Source organism: Leptodactylus fuscus, chromosome 4, assembly GCF_031893055.1.
Source record: "Leptodactylus fuscus isolate aLepFus1 chromosome 4, aLepFus1.hap2, whole genome shotgun sequence".
Taxonomy (NCBI): domain Eukaryota; kingdom Metazoa; phylum Chordata; class Amphibia; order Anura; family Leptodactylidae; genus Leptodactylus; species Leptodactylus fuscus.
In genome coordinates this window covers 86,120,276-86,138,878 of record NC_134268.1, presented here as the reverse complement: position 1 = coordinate 86,138,878, position 18,603 = coordinate 86,120,276, and the positions used below count along the sequence as shown (strand labels likewise).

Here is an 18,603-nt window from a genome sequence, read left to right as displayed (position 1 = left end):
GTCATTACTGAGTGGAATGGTCACCGGGACTGTGCGGGTCAGCTCTGCGGAGACTAATGCTCAGAGATAGGACAACCAGGAAGGGAAGTGCCTACAATGAAGCGGCTCCTAATAGGTGTGACGTCACGGGAAGGGGCGGAGCCACAGGCCATGTCAATACAGGAAGCGGGAGCAGTGCATGTGTAGCTAACAGTGACGGGAGGATGTAGTTCACTGATGGATGAGAGTGAGGGGACAGCAGGGGTGGGTTACATGGGACTGCAGGTTGGCTGAAGGCAGAACAGCGATGTCGCTTAATGGAACAATGTTACAAAGGCTGAGTGATGTTTTTACGTGGAACTTAATAATAATAATAAATTTTATTTATATAGCGCCAACATATTCCGCAGCGCTGTACAATTTGTATGGTTCAAATACAGACAGAAAGGTACATTACAAAGAAAGTCATTTCACACAATGGGACTGAGGGCCCTGCTCGCAAGAGCTTACAATCTATGAGGTAGAGGGGGTGACACAAGAGGTAGCAGGGGCGGCATTGCTTATACAGTGGTCAGACACTTTTGTAATAGAGGTGACTGTCCTTACATAAACATAAGACTTTATGAGCCGTCAACAGTCGTGTCCTTTAACATGTGGATGGAGCTTGGACCTATAAAGTTATCCTGAGATGACATCATATCATGTGGGGAAATGTGGTAACGGGGACAGAGGAGGGTTAAGGGTCTACGTTAGAAATTGTGATAGGCTTGTCTGAAAAGATGCGTCTTTAGTTTGCGTTTGAAACTGTAGAAATTGGGAGTTAACCTGATTGTCCGGGGTAGAGCATTCCAGAGAAGTGGTGCAGCTCGGGAGAAGTCTTGTATACGAGCGTGGGAGGTTCTGATAATAGAGGATGTAAGTGTTAGGTCATTGAGTGAACGGAGAACATGGGTTGGGCGGTAGACAGAGATGAGGGAGGAAATGTAGGGAGGTGCGGCATTATGGAGAGCCTTGTGGATGAGGGTGATAACTTTATATTTTATTCTATAATGAATAGGCAGCCAATGTAACGACTGGCACAGACCAGAGGCATCGCTTTAGCGTCTAGCCTGATAGATGAGTCTGGCCGCTGCATTCAGAATAGATTGTAGAGGGGAGAGTTTAGTGAGGGGAAGACCGATTAGTAAGGAGTTACAGTAGTCAAGGCGAGAATAAATCAGAGAGACAATAAGTGTCTTTAGTGCATCTCTGGTAAGGAAAGGGCGTATTCTGGAGATGTTTTTGAGGTGGAGGTGACATGAACGTGCGAGTGATTCAACATGAGGGGTGAAGGAAAGGTCTGCGTCAAACATGACCCCGAGGCAGCGGGCCTGCTGCCTAGGAGTTATAGTAAGGCCCAGTGGCGGATCCAGGGTTTGCGGGGCCCTGGGCAATTGACTTTGGCAGGGCCCTACGCGCAGCGTGCCGCAGCAAATTAGGCCCCGCCCACTTTTATGTTGACTCCGCCCATTCTCATTCATTTTTCATGTGATTCCACACAGTATAATCCTCCTACAGTCACCCGTAAATTATATGTTCCCCCTCCATCTCTCCCCATTTTCATATACACCCTTCATCTACCCCTAGTTTCATGTCCCCCCCTCTATCTCTGTCCCCAGTTTCATGCCATTCTCCCTCTTTATCTGCCCACAGTTTCATGTCCCCCCCCCCCGTCTCTGCCCCAGTGTCATGCTGTTCTCCCCCCTTCATCTGCCCCAATGTCATGCCATTCTCCCCCCCTTCATCTGCCCCAGTGTCATGCCATTCTCCCCCCCTTCATCTGCCCCAGTGTCATGCCATCCCCCCCTTCATCTGCCCCAGTATCATGCCATTCTCCCCCCTTCATCTGCCTCAGTGTCATGCCGTTCTCCCCCCTTCATTTGCCCCAGTGTCATGCCGTTCTCCTCCCTTCATCTGCCCCAATGTCATGCCATTCTCCCCCCCTTCATCTGCCCCTGTGTCCTGCCATTCTCCCCCCTTCATCTGCCCCAGTGTCATGCCATCCCCCCCTTCATCTGCCCCAGTATCATGCCATTCTCCCCCCTTCATCTGCCTCAGTTTCATGCCGTTCTCCCCCCCTTCATTTGCCCCAGTGTCATGCTGTTCTCTCCCCCTTCATTTGCCCCAGTGTCATGCCGTTCTCGCCCCTTCATCTGCCTCAGTGTCATGCCGTTCTCCCCCCTTCATTTGCCACAGTGTCATGCTGTTCTCTCCCCCTTCATCTGCCCCAGTGTCATGCCGTTCTCCCCCCCTTCATCTGCCCCAGTGTCATGCTGTTCTCCCCCTCCATCTGCCCCAGTGTCATGCCGTTCTCCCCCCTCCATCTGCCCCAGTGTCATGCCGTTCTCCCCCTCCATCTGCCCCAGTGTCATGCCGTTCTCCCCCTCCATCTGCCCCAGTGTCATGCCGTTCTCCCCCCCCTCCATCTGCCCCAGTGTCATGCCGTTCTTCCCTCCTCCATCTGCCCCAGTGTCATGCTGTTCTCCCCTCCTCCATCTGCCCCAGTGTCATGCTGTTCTCCCCCCCCCTCCAGCTGCCCCAATGTCATGCTGTTCTCCCTCCATCTGCCCCAATGTCTTGCTGTTCTCCCCCCCTCCATCTGCCCCAATGTCATGCTGTTCTCCCCCCCTCCATCTGCCCCAATGTCATGCTGTTCTCCCCCCCTCCATCTGCCCCAGTGTCATGCTGTTCTCCCCCCCCCCCCTCCATCTGCCCCAATGTCATGCTGTTCTCCTCCCTCCATCTGCCCCAATGTCATGCTGTTCTCCCCCCCTCCATCTGCCCCAATGTCATGCTGTTCTCCCCCCTCCATCTGCCCCAATGTCATGCTGTTCTCCCCCTTCCATCTGCCCCAGTGTCATGCTGTTCTCCCCCCCTCCATCTGCCCCAGTGTTATGCTGTTCCCCCCTCCCCTTCATTTGCCCCCCAGTTTCTTTGGGCCCCCTCCATCCCTGTCCCCAGTTTCATGCCGTTCTCTCCCCACCACCTTCATGTTCTCCAGTGTCATGCCGTTCCCCCCCTCCCCTTCATTTGCCCCCCAGTTTCATGGGCCCCCTTCATTATGTTCCACCTTAATATTTAATACAAAACAAACACTTACACTCACCTTCCATCACTCACCTTCCATCGTTCCCCCGACGCTCCTCTCTCTCACTCCAGTGCAGACACATACGCGATGCAGGAGCTGTGACCTCAGCTCCTGCTTAGCTCCGGCCCGGCTTGCGTGTGTAAGCGTGATGTGATGACGTCATCGCGCCTACACACGCAAGCCGGGCCGGAGCTTTAAAGCAGGAGCTGATCTCACAGCTCCTGCATCGCGTATGTGTTCCAGCTCATCGGCGGACGGACGCCGATGAGCTGAAATCGTGACAGGCAAGTGCCGGGGGGCCCCCAGAGGCTCTGTGGGCCCCGGCACTTGCCCGACTATGCCGACTCCGAGGCTGACCGGGACCATTTTGTTAGGGCCAGGGCGCCGGGCCCTGGGCGGTTGCCCGGCTCGCCCGGCCCTGGATCCGCTCCTGGTAAGGCCTGAGACTACAATGGATATATCAGGAACAGATCTGTTAGATGGTGGAAACAGTAGTAGTTCAGTCTTGGAGAGATTTAGTTTCAGATAGAGTGAGGACATGATATTTGAGACAGCAGAGACAGTTGCTGGTGTTCTGTATGAGTGCAGGGGTGATGTCACGGGAAGATGTGTATAATTGGGTGTCATCAGCATAAAGATGGTACCTGAAGCCGAATCTGGCAAGTCAGGTCTGCTTTGGCTTCTCCGTTTGCCCCCTCCTGAGTCTGGAAAACACTTTAAGGGTGAATTCAAACTACTAATACGCTGCCTGATTCTGAACGTTAAAACACGTTCAGAATCAGCACGTATAAAGCAGTTCCCATTCATTTCAATGGGAGACGGCATACGAGCGCTCCCCATTGAAATGAATGGGCTGCTTTTTTCACTACGAGCGCTCCCATTGAAGTGAATGGGAAGTGCTTGCGTGTACGGCTCGGAATGAGCAGAGCTAGACGTACATGCGAGCACATGTCTTCAGGCAGCTCACTGGTTTTACCCATCATGAGATGTATCATGTGAGTCACATTTTTATAGGCTATCAGTTGAACCAGCTGATATTATTTTTCACTATTTTTTCCCACTACTAATTTTAGCTGGTGTCAGGACTTTCCATGGCTTTCTTCTTGAGTTCAATACTCTTTCCCTGTGTCATTCCTCATTATTACACGCATCTTAATTTATGGACATCTATGGTTTGATTTGTTTGTTGGTGTGGATTGGATGGGTTGTTATCAATATCTGGTGAGAATTTCATGCCAATAGCTGTTTTAGCAATAACTTTACTCATAAATTGGTGACCTGTTCAATACTTATTTCACCCACTATATATACCAACTGCCAAAAAAGCATTAAAAAAGGAGTTGTTCTGTGCTAAATAGAGATGAGCGAGTAGTGTTCGATCGAGTAGGTGTTCGATCGAATACTACGGTATTCGAAATACTCGTACTCGATCGAACACTACTAGCTGTTCGAAGTTTAAGGTTCGATGCAGAACCAGCATTGATTGGCAGAATGCTAAACATTCTGCCAATCAACGCTGGTTTTTCTCTTACCTTTAGAAGTCTTCTCCGTGCAGTACCGCTGAAACGAGCAACTCCCCCCATAGACTATAATGGGGTTCGAAATCCGTTCGAACAGTGTGCGGCTGTTCGAATCGGATTTCGAGCCTCGGACATTTTAGTGTTCGCTCATCTCTAGTGCTAAAGCTTTCTGTGTGACTGTAATGATGTATGATCTATTGAAGTGATTACAATATTACACCTAAAGAAAGCTTATTGGTGAAAATTGAACACTCGGCGCCTCTTTCCTGGATTCTGTGAAGAGATACAGTTGGACTTGGAGGTATACAGGATGTTATAGTGGCCTCCACACAGTATAATATTGTCCTGTCTGAGACGCTACGCCAGTCAGAGGCTGACTCCTCCATTCTTGGTCCCTGGTGCTCTCTCGGAAAGGTCCACAAGTGTAGCAAAAGTGTCATAAGAAGAAACAAGCTCCTACAAGGTTAGGAAGAAACCAAGCTGCTGACACCACACCCCTTTATGCCAATTGGCTAGAAATCAGTACCTAGCTTGTGAATGAGTATCACAACTGGAATCTATAGTTCCTAAATGAAAAAAACAGGCAATGTGCGCTTCCTCACAACCGAACAGCTTGGGAGCGACAACGCTGCTCAGTCTACACAGGTAGCCTACAGCTAATTTGGGCGGGGTCTCTGACTCAATTATATAAGGTGTCAGACAAGGTGTTGGCACATGCCGATGATGCTTGAGTCGTGGATAATGAAGAGACCGAGAGCAGGCACAAGCATAGCTATCTACCAATAGTTGCAGCTGTGGGTGGAGTAACCTGGCTGCGAACATCCCTCTGTCTTAGCGGGCATTCACACTACCGTCAGTGTCCGACAGGTAGTGTCCGCTCCTAGTGTCCGTTCAAAATCTCGCACGGACATTAGGAGTGGACACTAGCTGTGTCCGTGACACTTTTCATTCATTTAAATGGCGATCGGGTGCGGTTTTTTGCACTCCGTGTCTGTCCTTCACTGTCCGCTTGTAAAGATGTCCGACTTTTCAAGCGGACAGAAAAACCCGACATGTAGGTTTTTTCTGTCCGCTTGAAAAGTCGGACATCTTTACAAGCGGACAGTGAAGGACAGACACGGAGTGCAAAAGAACGCACCCGATTGCCATTTAAATGAATGAAAAGTGTCACGGACACAGCTAGTGTCCGCTCCTAATGTCCGTGCGAGATTTTGAACGGACACTAGGAGCGGACACTACCTGTCGGACACTGACGGTAGTGTGAACACTCCCTTAGTAACATTGTGGGTCAGGAAAGGGAAGGACAGCAATACTCACTGGGATAAAGTGATGTCCCCAGATCTGAAACTGCCTCTCTACTCCAGTCACAGACCAGACACACAGCAGCAATATTCACTATGTAAGTGAGCGATATAATATTAAAAAATTTGATGCTGAAGAGTGAATGCGATAAAAACAAAGCCTTTATTGCAGTTTTTTTCCAATTCTACCCCAATTTGATTCTAGCTCCCCAGTACATCGTACAGAATAAAAATTGGTACATTACAAAGTACAATTTGTCCCACAAACATTAAGCCATCATATCTCTCTGTGAACAAAAAAATACGGCGTTTGCAAGATGGGAACTCAAAAGCGGAAATTTTACAAAAATGTCTGCAGGTGTTAGGGGGGAGGGGATCATAACAGGATATACAAAAATGCGTTCACTGCTGACATACAAAAGTGTTCTTGGAGATTACTGTTAGGAAATGCACCACTTCGTGAGAGAGATCATTGACTGCCTCTACTACCGGTATGTAATATACCCAGTTGACAGGGAGCACATCAATGGACTGAAAAAAAGTAGGATCATCATGAACTGCTTGCTGTTCTGACACTGGGAACAGTCTGCATACAGACCAAAAAATTAGCAGCTCCCACAATTTACTTCCTTTATTCTGATGAAGGTGGCAACTTCATTACACACCACTGTCTCTGTCTTGTTGGGGGGAACACCCCAGGGAGTACATGCTGTAGGTTCCAAATTAAAACAAAATGGCTGCCGAGCTCGGGGAACACAAAAACATACATACTCAGATGCTGTATATCAAAGTGTTCTGACATTTATTACATGTTACTTAACTTATATAGAGGAATATTGGCTTTATGCTAGGCATAACAAACTACATCACATAGAAATATGAATTATCATTGGTCAGAGTACAGAATGGGTGTTTACTAGAGATAAGCGAACACTAAAATGTTCGAGGTTCGAAATTCGATTCGAACAGCCGCTCACTGTTCGAGTGTTCGAACGGGTTTCGAACCCCATTATAGTCTATGGGGAACATATACTCGTTAAGGGGAAACCCAAATCTGTGTCTGGAGGGTCACCAAGTCCACTATGACACCCCAGGAAATGATACCAACACCCTGGAATGACACTGGGACAGCAGGGGAAGCATGTCTGGGGGCATAAAAGTCACTTTATTTCATGGAAATCCCTGTCAGCTTGCGATTTTTGCAAGCTAACTTTTTCCCATAGGAATGCATTGGCCAGCGCTGATTGGCCAGAGTACGGAATTCGACCAATCAGCGCTGGCTCTGCTGGAGGAGGCGGAGTCTAAGATCGCTCCACACCAGTCTCCATTCAGGTCCGACCTTAGACTCCGCCTCCTCCGGCAGAGCCAGCGCTGATTGGCCGAAGGCTGGCCAATGCATTCCTATGGGAATGCAGAGACTTAGCAGTGTTGAGCCAGTTCTGCTCAACTACACCATGTGCCGGTCAGTCCATCAGATGTAGCAGAGCCGAGGGTGCACTAGAACCCTTATGCACACTCGGCTCTGCTACATCAGATGTAGCAGAGCCGAGGGTGCACTGGAACCCCTGTGCACACTCAGCTCACGCTAATAGAATGCATTGGCCAGCGTAGTTGAGCTAAGCACACACATTCAGCTCTACTTCATCGGGCTAATAGAATGCATTGGCCAGCGCTGATTGGCCAGAGTACGGAATTCGACCAATCAGCGCTGGCTCTGCTGGAGGAAGCGGAGTCTAAGATCGCTCCACACCAGTCTCCATTCAGGTCCCACCTTAGACTCCGCCTCCTCCGGCAGAGCCAGTGCTGATTGGCCGAAGGCTGGCCAATGCATTCCTATGGGAATGCAGAGACTTAGCAGTGTTGAGCCAGTTCTGCTCAACTACACCGTGTGCCGGTCAGCCCATCAGATGTAGCAGAGCCGAGGGTGCACTAGAAGCCTTGTGCACACACGGCTCTGCTACATCACAAGCGTTGTTCAAGACAAGTATCTTGCCCTCATATCACATAGTTGACCAGTGCCACGTTGCTCTCAGATTCTGGAAGCCTCTGGCACTTTATGCCTATAGGGTTTGGGATTTGTTCCGCCCTGGCTGAGGGTTCAATGCTCCAAAGTTACGTCCAAAGAGAATTGCCTGTTTGGTGTCCATTATTGTGTCAGATTGTTGGTCCCATTGCCTGGAACGCTGTTGAGCCAACCTGACCATACAAGAATCCTCTGACACGCGGTCCATACTGTAGGTATATATATAATACACTGATATAACCCGAGAGTGTAATCTTTGTCCACATTACCCTCCTCTAGGACACGACAACCTCATGGGATTTTTGAAGTGATGACGAGGCTTCTGAGCGACATTTCAGGAATCTTCCCCTCTATAGTAATACCTGTGGTTTGCCCGCCTGGGCCATGTTGACATATTAGGGGCAGAGATTTCCCATGCACTATATATTATAAGGAACCAAGTGGTGCAATAACATTAACTATTAGCATTTTGGCTATAGATACTCCATAAGTACTTCAACTGTACCCCATACAGAGCCTGAGACTCAGATGTCCCCAGTAGTGCCAGCCTTAGATTGTCTTCTAAATTGTCTACCAACAAATGTTAGTATGCCATTCATAGGTCCCGGGAAGTTGGCACAATCAGATTCCTATTAGCAAGCCGGCCACAGATGCTTTCCAGATTATCTGCCACAAATACCACCAAATATGCAATTCAGAGATGCCTAAAGAGTGCCAGCCACAGGTCCCCACCAGAGTGCCAGCCAAAGGTGCCCACCAGAATGCCAGCCACAGGTACTTACCACAGTGCCAGCCACAAGTGCCCACCAGAGTGTCAACCACAGTTGCCTACCAGAGTGCCAACCACAGTTGCCTACCAGAGTGCCAACCACAGGTACTTACCAGAGTGCCAGCCACAAGTGCCCACCAGAGTGCCAACCACAGTTGCCTACCAGAGTGCCAACCACAGTTACTTATCAGAGTGCCAGCTACAAATGCCATCTAGAAGATCAGTCGCAGATTTTATTCTTTCCTTCACTTGAGACTCTTTGGGTTTTAGGGGCAGAATTTCTTAATAAACCTAAGCACAAGTCTCCCCAGTGATTCCCTGCGATGGTGCTCAGCGGCAGGTGCTGGAGGATGAGGTCTGCCTGTTTATGCCGAGCTGTCAATTCTTTATCAGATTTTTTGTGCTGCTGACTGGAAGCCGCGGGCCCCGAGCTGCACTGTCACTGCAGAATGTGGCCGATCAGCCCACACCCAAAAAGTGCACGTACCGACAGATCAGGAAGATCGCTCTGAAAGACAAACAACGCACCAAGGGTTCCAGTGCACCCTCGGCTCTGATGTAGCAGAGCCGAGTGTGCACAAGGGTTCTAGTGCACCCTCGGCTCTGCTACATCTGATGTAGCAGAGCCGAGTGTGCATAAGGGTTCTGGTGCACCCTCGGCTCTGCTACATCTGATGGGCTGACCGGCACACGGTGTAGTTGAGCAGAACTGGCTCAACACTGCTAAGTCTCTGCATTCCCATAGGAATGCATTGGCCAGCCTTCGGCCAATCAGCGCTGGCTCTGCCGGAGGAGGCGGAGTCTAAGGTCGGACCTGAACGGAGACTGGTGTGGAGTGATCTTAGACTCCGCCTCCTCCAGCAGAGCCAGCGCTGATTGGTCGAATTCCGTACTCTGGCCAATCAGCGCTGGCCAATGCATTCTATTAGCCCGATGAAGTAGAGCTGAATGTGTGTGCTTAGCTCAACTACGCTGGTGGAGTAGTTGAGCTAAGCACACACATTCAGCTCTGCTTCATCGGGCTAATAGAATGCATTGGCCAATCAGTGCTGGCCAATGCATTCTATTAGCATGAGCTGAGTGTGCACAGGGGTTCCAGTGCACCCTCGGCTCTGCTACATCTGATGTAGCAGAGCCGAGTGTGCATAAGGGTTCTAGTGCACCCTCGGCTCTGCTACATCTGATGGGCTGACCGGCACATGGTGTAGTTGAGCAGAACTGGCTCAACACTGCTAAGTCTCTGCATTCCCATAGGAATGCATTGGCCAGCCTTCGGCCAATCAGCGCTGGCTCTGCCGGAGGAGGCGGAGTCTAAGGTCGGACCTGAATGGAGACTGGTGTGGAGCGATCTTAGACTCCGCCTCCTCCAGCAGAGCCAGCGCTGATTGGTCGAATTCCGTACTCTGGCCAATCAGCGCTGTCCAATGCATTCCTATGGGAAAAAGTTTATCTCACAAAAATCACAATTACACACCCGATAGAGCCCCAAAAAGTTATTTTTAATAACATTCCCACATAAATAAAGGTTGTCCCTAGCTATCCCTGCCTGTACAGCTATCCCTGTCTCATAGTCACAAAGTTCACATTCTCATATGACCCGGATTTGAAATCCACTATTCGTCTAAAATGGAGGTCACCTGATTTCGGCAGCCAATGACTTTTTCCGATTTTTTTCAATGCCTCCGGTGTCGTAGTTCCTGTCCCACCTCCCCTGCGCTGTTATTGGTGCAAAAAAAGCGCCAGGGAAGGTGGGAGGGGAATCAAATTTTTTTCGAGTTTGCCACGTGATGTTCGATTCGAATTGAACACATCGAACAGCCTGATATCTGATCGAACATGTGTTTGATAGAACACTGTTCGCTCATCTCTAGTGTTTACAAATGATAAATACGTCCATACATAATCCATGAGTTAACACATGATTGTCCGTGTCCACCATTTTAGTCTTATGAAAGTATCTGCACAGACCCCTAAGGGTGCATGCACACTACGTAACGCCGGGCGCGTATGAGAGCCGTACACGCCGGCATTACGGCAGACTGCCGAACACTTCCCATTCACTTCAATGGGAGCGCTCGTAACAGCGGCGTTTACGAGCGCTTCCATTGAAGTGAATGGGAAGTGTTCGGCAGCCCTGCTGTAACGCCGGCGTGTACGGCTCTCATACACGCCCGGCGTTACGTAGTGTGCATGCACCCTTAAGATGGATGGTCTGTCCTTGATCTATTAGAACTGGTTTAGACTGACTTTATATCTTGTGGACATTCTGTATTGATAAACTTAGGAACATTCCGAACAAAAATAACAGAATAGCAATTTCTTTCAAGGAGAATAATTGCAAGTCTCACGGTAACTACTTGAGACAAAACGTTATATATAAGGGAGAATATGAGAACAAAATGGACATGCAGACCAAGATGGCGGAAAACTACTTTCTCTCTCTTCACACAGATATTTTTCCCCTCACAGTCTGAACTAGGCACCTAGTAGATAGAAATTTAGTGTGACTGCAGCCACTATGTGTCCTGCCATGGTCTCCTTTATTTACAGAGGTGTGGTGAACAAGAATCTTGAACTGCGGATTAGAACCATATAGTCTTTAGTGTCAAATCCAGGTTGTGATTGGGATCACATATCCCGGGTTCGAATCCTGCCAAGGACAACATCTGCAAGGAGTTTATATGTTCTCCCCGTGTTTGCGTGGATTTTCTGCCATATTCGAAAGACATACTGATAGGAAAAAAATGTACAATATGAGCCCTATATGGGGCTCACATTCTACTTAAAGGGGCTCTATCAGCAAAATTATGCTGTATGAGCCCCACATATGCGTGAATAGCCTTTAAAAAGCCGCTAATCTTATTTTAACCCCCCCCCCCCATTTTAAAATAAAACTATAAAAACATGTATGTAAATTATACCACACCTTCCTCTTCTTTCTTCTTCTTTCGGCTCCGCCCTCCTCTTCCGTGGGGTTAAAATCCGACTGGTTCAAATGGCAGTGCGCACACGCCGGATTTGAACTGCCAGAGGAAGACGACAATGAAGCTGGGGAAGAGCCAGGACCGGAGGGCGTCGCCGAAAGAAGAGGAAGGCGTGCCAGAAAATGATGTCGGACCGTGCAGGACCGCTCAGTGTGCACGATAGGTATGATTTAGATATGTTTTTGTAGTTTATAGTATATTTTAAAACGAGGGAGTTAAAATAAGATTAGCGGTGCCTGAATAGCCTGGAGCGCATACAGCATAATTTTGCTGATAAAGCCCCTTTAAAAAAAAAATAAAAAGTATGAGGTTCTTGTGAACACTGCTCAAACTGCTGGTGCAATGAGCAAGGGAGCCATTGCGTACCACAGTTGGTCACACCTGCAGCCACACCACATGTGTTTCTTGCGGCAGGTCATCCAACTTTAATTTTTAAGCAGGATAATGTTTGCCCATGCACAGCAAGAGTTTCCCAGATTGCAACACTTCCTTACCCCTCGTTCACATCTGCTTTTATATTCTGTCCGGAGGAGTCCGCATGGTACCCCCCCCCCCCCCCCGAACGGAATACAAATGCAGTTGCAAGCGCTTTGCTATAAAAGCACATGGACCCCATAGACTATAATGGTGTCCGTGTGCTTGCTGCTCGCTGCCCGCACGAAACATGCGGACAGGAAAGCATACCTCCCAACTTTTGAAGAACCGAAAGAGGGACAAAATGTGCAGCGCGCGTAGCACACCGCGGCAAATTTAGCCCCACCCACTTTTGTGTTGACTCCGCCCACTCGTTAATTTTTCATGTGCCCGCACACAGTATAATCCTCCTACAGTCACCCGTAAATTATATGTCCCCCCTCTAGCTCTCCCCCAGTTCCATATACACCCTTCATCTGCCCCCAGTTTCATGTCCCCCTTCCATCTCTGCCCCAGATTCATGTCCCCACATCTCTGCCCCCAGTTTCATGTCCCCCCCATCTCTGCCCTCAGATTCATGTCCCCCATCTCTGCCCCCAGATTCATGTCCCCTCCATCTCTGCCCCCAGATTCATGTCCCTCCATCTCTGCCCCAGATTCATGTCCCCCCCATCTCTGCCCCCAGATTCATGTCCCCCCTCCATCTCTGCCCCAGATTCATGTCCCCACATCTCTGCCCCCAGTTTCATGTCCCCCCCATCTCTGCCCTCAGATTCATGTCCCCCATCTCTGCCCCCAGATTCATGTCCCCTCCATCTCTGCCCCCAGATTCATGTCCCTCCATCTCTGCCCCAGATTCATGTCTCCTCCATCTCTGCCCCCAGATTCATGTCATCCTCTCCATCTCTGCCCCCAGTGTCATGCCGTCCTCTCCTTCATCTGCCCCCAGTTTCACGTTCCACCTCCACATTACACTTACCTTCTCCTCCGCTCCCTCGCCGCTCTCTGCGTGCCTCTCTCGCTGACACATATGCGGCTGAAGCGAGGAGCTGACCTTCAGCCGCATATGTGTCAGCGAGACAGGCGCGCAGCGGCGAAGCGAGGAGCTGACCTGTGTCAGCTCCTTGCTTCAGCCGCATATGTGTTCAACTCAGATCTGCGTCCTCTGGACGCAGATCTGAGTTGAAATCGGGACATACCTCCCTCCAACCGGGACCGCGGGACATGTCACCCAAATCGTGAATGTCCCGCGGAAATCGGGACGGTTGGGAGGTATGGGAAAGTAGATGGTGAACTACTTTCCCGTCCGCACGATCCCTGCGGAGATCTGGCAGTAAACACATGGACCCCATTATAGTCTATGGGGTCCATGTGATTTAACTGCACCAGTGCTTGCACTTGTGTTTGGTATTCTGTTCGAGGTGGTCCCCATGCGGACTCCCCCGGACGGAATCCAAACGCTGATGTGAACGAGGGCTTAACCTGCGCAGTTGCCAGATTTATAGCCAATGAAGCATTTATAGGACTAGCTGGGATGCCAGCTTCAGTATGCTCATGTATGCTATTTCTCTACTATTGTAAACACTTAAACATATCATCATTACATTCACACATAGAAAGTTTCATTTCATTCCTACAAATCCTCCTTTGTGAGTTATATTTTTGTGTATTTATATACAATGACCTTTGCAGTCTGAAGGCAGATAATAATTAGAAGGTGTTAGTTACATACAACAAAAGATAAGACTAGGTGTGTCTTGAACCTCCAGTCAAGGCCTTCCACGGTCGATTGTCTTTAAAGTATACAGTATTTCTCAAACTTTTTCCTTAATACAATATCTGAACAGCCACTCCCTTCTCCAGTCCACCTGAAGTGATGCAATTACACTCCATTCTCTACTTTTTTGTCGTCAGATTGATAATAGCAGGTGTTTCCAATTCTGTAAAAAAAGAACAAAAAACTCAATTATAATATATAATTATGTTTGGGGTTTTTTTTTGTTTCTTAAAATAAATATCACATAGGGTACTCCTGATAAAGGCTAAAACATAACTTTTATTAATAACAATTAAAAATTAAAATGCACTCTTTCGTTTCTCACTATGAAAAAACTGTGTAGGACCCTAATGAGCACCTGGTCCACACAGAGATAGAACTTGGAACTAACGGGAGTGTATTCTTTACACGTATATTGTGCAAAAATGAGCACTTGTTTCTTCCATGTGCATGGGCCCTAAGGCTAAGTTCACAAGGAGTTTTTTGGTAAGGGTTTTGGCAGAAATCCGTCTCCAAACCCTGAACCCAAAACACCTCACCATTCAAAGTATACAAAACGCTTCTAAGTCTTTTCCGCTAACGGCAAAAAAGAAGCGAGATGTTCATTCTTTTTTGAAGCCTGAGCGTTTTCCAGCTCATGGCTTCAATGCAAGTCAATGTGAGCCGGTTTTTCCTGCTCACGTTTTTTGGTCAGAAACCTGAAGCGTATTGGGCAAAAACCTGATCAGGAAACGTCAGGTGGTTTTTAAAAATATCATTCATGAGCACATCCCAAGAGGAAACAGATCAGAAATCTCCTCGAAAAACGCCTCAAAAAACGATTCAGGAAACTCTTCAAATGGCAAAAAACGCCTCAGGAAACTGCTCATGTGTTTTCCGGTCCGGTTTTGACAATGCCAAAACCCTGACCATAAAACTCCATGTGAACTTACCCTTAGTTTCCCCACTGTTTGGTCCCCCACACTTTTTACAGCCATGGATTATCACAGGCCACTGAGCGGGATTTTGGGGAACCTGTCAGCACAAGGTACGAGGCCCCTGGAGGGATTGCCTTTGGGAGCAGCCCCTAGTATCCTCTGCTGGAGATGGCTGAGTTGTGGAGATGGACTTGTTGGAGTGGAGTACGGCACTAGAGCCTTATCTTCACTGGGCATTCCCTGAAAGCTAAGGCTGGGAGCACTATACAATGGGAAACTACTATCCACATTCGGAAGCTTCCTGGTTTATCGTCTACATTTGTTGAATAATATTTAACCAGTTTCAGCTACACTACTATCTCCTGAGTCATTCCTGCATTAATGTCAGGGCCCTTCCCAGCACCGTCACACAAGCTAATTCCAATTACACTTGAGTGTTATTTGCATAACTTTTTTTCAAGGAAATGGCACATCTGTTGTACTGTCTAAAGGTGTAATATTGCTCAACATCATGTCCCCTACAATGCTCTGTATCAATGCTCATATCTACTCAATTGTACTTCTCTCTTTTTTAATTCTCTCTTGGTTTTGACTACATAAATACTGCATAAATAATTACTGATCGAAAGCTACACAGGCAGCCTAAACCTCTGCAACTGCATATCACTGCCTAGACTGTATTTTGTATATTTGTTTGCCTTTCCTATCTTATCTCCGCATTGTACCAGGATTACATGTCATCTGGGTAAGGATTGTATCCTGGTTGTGGTTCATGTATTTCCTTGAACCTATAACCTAGAAATCCTAACTGATGTCATTGGTGAGCAGTCTGTTAACACTCTGATGCATTTGGGAGGTTTTTTTTTAATGGAAATCTTTTTTCTTTTGACCTTCTCTAGGCTTAGATGACGTATGAACACCTGCTCTTTGCACAGGTGGAACATTTTTTTTATAATGTCTGGTTTAAACCTTGCTGGACAAGAAACAAAGGAAAAATATACAGAATTTGGAGCTGCTAAGGGTTTTCTAGTATGGTATGAGTTTTAACAGGCTTTTCACATTGACAGGTTCTTTAAATCCCATTCAAGTGCAAGTTAATATGAAACAAAATCACCAGTCTTCTTTGTAAAATGTAGTGCAGGCCTTTTTAAGGGTTGTATGGGAAACCAGGGCAGCGAGCCAGTGCTTCAAGATGCCTACACATGACACTGATACTGGACAAAATGGACTGAAATGGTTCAGTGTGTAGTGCTTTTTTTTATTTTTTTGAAAACAAAACAAAACATTGGAGCAGCCTTTCGGATCTGCCCCGTTAGGGTCCATTCACATGGAGGAAAATGGCACTTTATTTGGCGGTGAATTTTCAGTGCTGAGAAAAAAAGCCTCCCATTGACTTCAATGGGTGCCGCTGGCTTTTTTTATATTTTTTTTTATAGTTTCTTTATATTTTTTTTTTCTAGGGAAAGGGGGGTGATTTAAATTTTTAATTCTTTATTTCATTGTAATTATTAGACCCCTAGAGGTCTTGAACCGTAAGGTGTCTGATCACTAGTGCAATGCATTACAATGCATTGCAAAATACCAGCAGTTCTATTACAGGAGCAACCTGTAATGGAACATAGTCATATGGTATGAAAAAATATGCAGCTCACCTCCAATATGTTATTCTTTCCAGTAGTATAATCTTCGGGGTGCACGGACACTCTTGACTTGAGGAGTGGAAAATGACAATTGTAGAAAAAAGAAAATTCCAATTTTTCTTTTTTCTACAGTGGAACACAATGCCAGACAGGTCTGGGAGCCTTAGGCACCCAGCGATCATTTTAATGGATTGCTGACCCCTGGATCTTGTTACAGGGACCAGTGATCTTCTCCTAAATGCATGTGCCCATGCACCGCTGTGGGCCGCTATGCCCGCGATCACGGTGGGCATTGATATAATACATATTTAAATACCCAACATCCACCATACTATTACAGTGAGTGTCAGGAAGGTTTTGTGCAGCATTTTTTTTCTACAATAGAGTATCATATATGCTCGAGTATAAGCCGAGTTTTTCAGCACAATTTTTGTGCTAAAAAAGCGCCCCTCGGCTTATACTTGAATCAAGGTAATACATTGAAAGCAATAGGGAAAAAAGCCTCACATTGATTTCAATAGGGAGTGCACGTATGCCGGCTCCCATTCAAGTCAATGGGAGCTGCTTTTTACGCGCTCATTCTGAACATGTTTTCACGATCAGAATGAGCGCAGCGTAACTCCGTGTGAAGGCTCCCTTAAACACATACACATTGGGTATCCCTGTGTCGGAAAGTGCCCAGTCTACTGAATATAGGGTATCTGCAGTGCTCCTATTATATAGGGAAGGGGTTAATAGGAGCACTGCACATACCCTATATTCAGCCAGGCTGAATTCCAAGTGGAGGGAAAAACCCCAGTCCTCAAGGTCAGGGAAGGGGCAGCAGACAACCAAAACACTCCCTCCCCCTCTCCAGCACCCAAAAACTCCAGCCATTTTAATTTTTTTTTTCCAGTAGCTGCTACATTGCTACCCCCATCCCCCCCCCCCCTTCCTAGCTTATACTCGAGTCGATAAGTTTTCTCAGTTTTTTGTGGTAAAATTAGGGGCCTTGTCTTATATTCAGGTCAGCTTATACTCGAGTATATACGGTAAATAAAATCTTATTCAGCCAAATGCAACCAAAGCCAGTAAGGGATTTGAAAACTGGAGAAGTGCCACTTGTCAATTGTAAGTTCTCTTCCTTTGCATTAAAAACCTCAATGTGTAACCCTAGGCTGCTTTCACACAGTCAGTATTTGGTAAGTGATTTTTATCGGTGATTGTGTGCCAAAACGAGGACTGGGTTAAAAACACAGAACTGGTACAAATATTTCTATTATACCCGATCTCTGTGTAGTCTGCAGTCCAATTTTAGCTCACAATCACTGAAGAAAATCAGTGAGCAAACACTGCTGTGTGAAAGCAGCCTTAGGCCACTTGCACACGGCAGTGGCGTTTTTCACAGGCATAATGGAAGTGAATAATAGCCATGTGACGGCCCTTTTTGAAATCATAGAACCCATTATTTCCAATGGGTCTATTCACATGCCATTATCTATGTCCATTTACCCAGACAAAGATAGTGCATGTCAGTTTTTTATTGACAGCCTTGAAAAATGGACCCTTATAAAAATGGGCTATAATTGGGACTACAAAGGAGTTTCATTATGGGGCACAAATATCACATTCCTGAAGCCAATAGGGTTAATAGGACCCAAGGGATAACACACTGAAGAAAAATACATGACTGGAAATACATAACTGGGACTCTCATCATCACAAGCTTCAAGGTGAGTGCAAGCTTTATTGTTTTCTGGTAAGGGGAAGGGATCACCTGCTAAGGGAGCAAACTATTATTTATAGGGGGGCTAATATTTAGAGTGGGAAATATAAGGGTGATATTATGTATAATGGAGGAACGATTATACATAAGGGGCACTATTATAGGAGAGAAATTAGTATATATAAGAGGGCTGTTAAATATAAGTGGGCTATTATAAGGGGGCAATTATAAATAAGGGGGCTATTATTTATAATGGGGAACTGTTTGATATAAGGAACACTATTATAAGAGAGGAATTATTATATATAAGGAGCACTATTATAAGGTGGGATCGTTAAATTTAAGGGGGGTCTACTAAAGGAGAAGAACTATTATGTACAAGACTGGCTGTTATAAGGGAAGATTGTTATATAAGGGGCTATTATGTGTAAGGAAGGAACTATTATA

At 46.9% G+C, this 18,603-nt stretch overlaps 1 protein-coding gene across 2 annotated transcripts in view; it reads right to left on the bottom strand.

Annotated features, from left to right (window-relative positions):
• The window catches only part of GMDS (GDP-mannose 4,6-dehydratase), a 429,933-nt gene extending 429,815 nt beyond the window's left edge, over positions 1–118 (bottom strand). The window contains exon 1 of one of the 2 annotated variants that reach the window (XM_075270766.1): positions 9–118. The gene's annotated coding sequence lies outside the window, so the exon portion shown is untranslated. The remainder of the gene's footprint in view (positions 1–8) is intronic. The other variant, XM_075270767.1, reaches the window with a different exon arrangement.
• Positions 119–18,603: the final 18,485 nt, after the last annotated feature.